We start from the raw sequence: 4,863 nt of genomic DNA, 5'->3' as shown, positions 1-4,863 counted from the left end.
CTTCTAAAAATTTTTGAACATTGAAAAAAAAATAGAATTGCAAAAAACTTTTTTTTAAATTAAAAAAAATTATTTTTTTCAAAAGTAAACTAGCTCATCTTAGAACGGCAAAAAGCCTAGTCGTTTGTCTTTGAGTTTGGAGGGGTGCTTCGCTAACTTTATATAAAGTTAGCAAAACACCTTATATCTAAATAAATACCAGAGCGACAAAATTATTTCTTCCACAACTAATAAACGGCAAAAAACGGCAAATTCATGGGTATATGCGACATTTTTTGCTTGGTGTTGTTTCGCTAACTTTATACACATCTTCTCCGGTACCCTGCGTACACGTTCGTGGGTAACCGCGCTCTATGCAAATAACCCTTTCCCATTGAGAGAAGCACACATCTACAAACCACCTGTTCTGTTTTGTGTTTTTTTGTCAGGTTTCGCAGATTATTTATTATATCTGGGTCATACATATTCTAAGGCATCGGACAGCATAAATAATAACACGAATCTCCTTTTCACAAACATTAAAATTCACTTAATCCTGAGACACCTTTAAATTAACGGAAATTTAAAAAGCACAACATGAAACTACAGGGTGGTTTATATTTAAGAACTAGCATTTTTTTGCATTATACTTGCTTCTCTTCGCTTGCCTTGTATTACTTTGAAGTTAATAAAAAAATTATTCGACAAAAAAATCAGCGATTAGCTTTCTATGAAAATAAAGTCGGCAGTATTTTTTAATGTAATGTGACAGTCTAAAATGTTAAAAAAGTTTTTTGGCGCGAGTATTCGAGCATTTTTGACTTTCTTTCACAATAAAATAAAATAATTCCCCAGTTTGTAACGTAAAAGTCTTTTTGAGGTATTTCATGTCACCGCGGCCACCTCTGTGCGCGACCTCTAAGGATTTGGATGAAATTTGAAGAGATTGAAGGTCTAGGTGACATGAATATACGTGCAGCATATTTCGCCGATATGACGTAGGGTTGCATATTTACACGGGACTTAAATTTTAAGAAAACGTCATACATACCTTTCATACGTGTTATATATGTACATATGTACATATATAGATGATTAAATAGTAGTAGTAAAATGTTCCTTATTTTATTATATCAATTAATACAATTAATGTTTAATATTTATAAACGGATGAAAATACGAACATATGGCTATGATATAATAGGTCCATTGTCGGAAATTTTATACTGGCAACTTAAAAACTAAGAAGAAGAAAATAAACAAAAATGTTGTGTGGTTTATGAGAATTCCGTTAAAATTTGCTCCCTATACTTTAAACAGTGTAATAAGTAAGTTTACAAAGCTCTGTAATCACAGCCATTTAAAATGTAATTAAATAAGTGCATACTTATGTTCATGCTTATATACATATATATGTAGATTTTGATATTATATTTTCTAATATTTCATACACAAAAAATATGTATCTACGAGACGAACATTTACCATGATCGTCTACCTGGTACTGTGAACAAGAAAGAATGAATATATGAAAAATTGTGCGTTATTCAGTATTACTTGAATGATGAATGAAAATTTATTTTTCATTCGAACTTACTTGAATGATGAATACAAACTTATTCGTTATTTGAAATTACTTGAATGCAGAATAAAAATTTATTCATCATTTTAAATTACTTGAATGATGAATAAAAATTTATTCGTTATTTGCAATTACTTGAATGATGAATAAAAATTTATTCATCGTTTGAAAGTGCTTGAATGAAGAATAAAAATTTATTCGTCATTCAAAATTAGAAAAAATTATGAATAAAATTTGATTTTTTATTTGAATAATAATTCATTGAAAAACGCCCATCCATGTTCTGAGATAGGGCGTTCTTCAACCAAATTCTGAAGTAGGGCGTACTTGAAAAGTTTTCTGAGATAGGGCGTTTTAGAACTGGCTGCCGAGATAGGTCGATCTCATGATGCAATAATACAAGGTGGTATCAGTTGGGACAGCTTGATTTGACTGCCTTAGCTCTGTACAATAAGAAGAAAAACGGGAAGAAATTAATCCCCATTTGGGGGAAAAATATAAAATTTCATATTTTCTTCTAAAGAAAATTTGCTTTTTTACAGTATATTCGTAATGAAATGAAATAAAGTAAGATAAAGTACCTTTTTAAGAAAACAAAATGTGTATACTGATAAAATATAAATAAAAATCAACTATATTATTAGGCAAAGAATTGTTAATAAAGTAACACTGCTTCACCTAAGGCAGTCAATAGATTAGAGCGAGAAACTACCAGCCTGTATATAACACCTTGCATTATTGCATCATGGATCGATATTCCGCCCAAGTGTACCTACCGTTTTCTCAAGTAGCTCAATTTGCATTTAAAGGGCAGATGGAGATAAATTTAAAATTTGTTGGGAAAACGGCCCTTAATTGAATTAAATTTTTCAAACAGATGATAAACTTTTTAAAAAAATATTAGCAAGTAAGCTTTCTAAAAACTCGTTAGTTTGGCCCTCATATCGTAATTCTTCATTTATCTTATTGATTTAAATTCTCCAAACAGGTGGCAACCCTCTTTAGGAACATTTTCCAAATTAAGCTTTCTAAACCTCTTTATTTGGCACCCATATTGCAACATTTCATTTACCTTATCAATTTAGTTGAAACTAAACAGGTGGCAACCATCTTCAAAAATATTTTAGAAATTAATCTTTCTTAAGCTACCTTAGTTTGATACCTTTCTAATAATATGTTTTTTATATAATTAATTTAATTGAATTGAAGTCGTATAGTTATGGATTAATAACTAAAATTAAAAAAGAGGCTCCAAATCCGTTTTAGAGCTATCTTTCCATGGACTTTTTTGTTCAGAATTGCTAGTAGAACTCGTCAATCGTCGGAACAAAGTACAGAAAAAATTTGACCCGCTCTAATGTATATATGTATATACACATATAAATATATATACACATATAAATGTATATGCATTTATTTGTAAATCTTAGAAATTTTCTGGAATTTCAACTTTATTGGTTAAGCTACTTGTTTTGAGTTGAGAAGATTTCTTTGTAGGTATTAGAGTAGGCAGACATGAGGATTGTACAGAAAATAATTCTAAATAAATAAGAGAAATATAAATGAATTTACCCAAGGCATATTCAACAAGGTAGAAGTGACAATTCAGTCGAGCTCTCTCATACCTGACTGTAATGTCAAAAAATGTAAACAAAGAAATTAACCCTTTGTTATGCATTTACCATATTTGATAGAACTCAACATCTTTGAAATTAAATTTTTTGTAAATATGAAAATATTTAAAATCTCATTAGAATCAGCTTCATTTTATTTATTGAATTTCCGGTTTAATGTAAATGTGGAAATGCATACTTACACAAAATTGCACACTAAATGAAACACACTCATTTATAAAACCGTTTTGACAATTTTCTTGCTTTAACTATCCCAATGTTTTTGAGCATTTATTTTTTTATTCAAACATTTAATTCTAAAGTATATTAGACATTAAAAAAAGTTTGGGAGATTTTTTTTTCATATTCGGTATGATAAATCCTGCACCTGGTAACAAACGCGTCCACTTAGAAATACTCGGCTGCGATAGGCAACAAATAAAGTCACGACCACACGTGAAGAGTCTCCTAATGAAACATCGCAGCGATTTGCCCACCGTTGTCGCTTCACTTGACAATTCAATAACGCACAAGTTTGTTGTCCAGGCTCTTGACAAACACAAAGCACCGATCGCAATTCCTTTTCATTTTATTATGCATTTAAAATCAGTCGCACAGCTCACAATTGAAAATTTATATAAAAAAAAAAATTTTGAATAGTATAGGGTTAAGAGTTGACATTTCAGTCGCAGTTCAAAAGAGAGAAATGCCGAAATCACTTCGACCTTGTTATGCCTTGAATTAACCTGTTTTTGTTGCCGTATAGATGACGAATTAAAAGATCTAACATGGAATGGTAAATCTTTAAAGGTTAGTGTGGATGTTACACTAGGGCCTAAACGGACACGTGAGGGCATTGACCGATTGACGGGACGCAGACACACCTGATGAAATAATGGACAGACGTACGAGGTCAGCCATATGGGGCGTTTCAACATTATTATGAGTCGATGCAACGCTCATGGCTGCGTATGTCACAGTGGTCACACACCATTAACATGTGCGCGAGCATACTCAGCTTTGTGGTTTGCGAGCATTGCATTGGAAACAAAAACAACAACCTCATTTTGTGCTGATCACGCAGCGTGCACATCGGCGGATAAAAGCATCCAAATCATGTGCGTAATTCAAGTTTTGATAAATGAGGCTAAATTACTACATGTATATAATGTACATACATACAAGTATAATATAAATTAATTCAAGTAACACATATGTAAAATTAAAAAATGCGTGTGTAACACCGTACACATGATAGAAGTGAAACTTCTTAAAAAAGGTGTGAGTACCAGGTACCTACTCACGAAATTGGATGTGTAAACATATGTTTACGGTTCGGCAAACCATTAGGCGATTGAGTTACATACCCAGGATTTTACACGAAAAGTATTGGATCGCAGCCCCAGCAAAACCAGCGTCACCGAAACTCCAACAAAAACGCAAATTTTAACACCTATAATAATTTGTGATTGGAGCGCCATCTATTGTTTTTTCGTGCGAGCTATCTTTCACATATGAGTTAGGTTGCAAACAGAGTGGAAGCGAAGCCGAAGACGAAGATGAAGACGAAGCCGAAGACAAATTTCTTGCGTTGCGGGCAAGCTGGCGAGTGTACATAGTGGAAGATGACTGATATAAAGATTTGTTTCTAAATAAAACCCTTTTTTTTAGATAAAATCAAAAGAAAAT

Source organism: Rhagoletis pomonella, unplaced genomic scaffold, assembly GCF_013731165.1.
Source record: "Rhagoletis pomonella isolate Grant_MI unplaced genomic scaffold, Rhpom_1.0 Rhpom_scaffold_00003, whole genome shotgun sequence".
Classification (NCBI taxonomy): domain Eukaryota; kingdom Metazoa; phylum Arthropoda; class Insecta; order Diptera; family Tephritidae; genus Rhagoletis; species Rhagoletis pomonella.
This window is presented reverse-complemented; position numbering follows the sequence as displayed.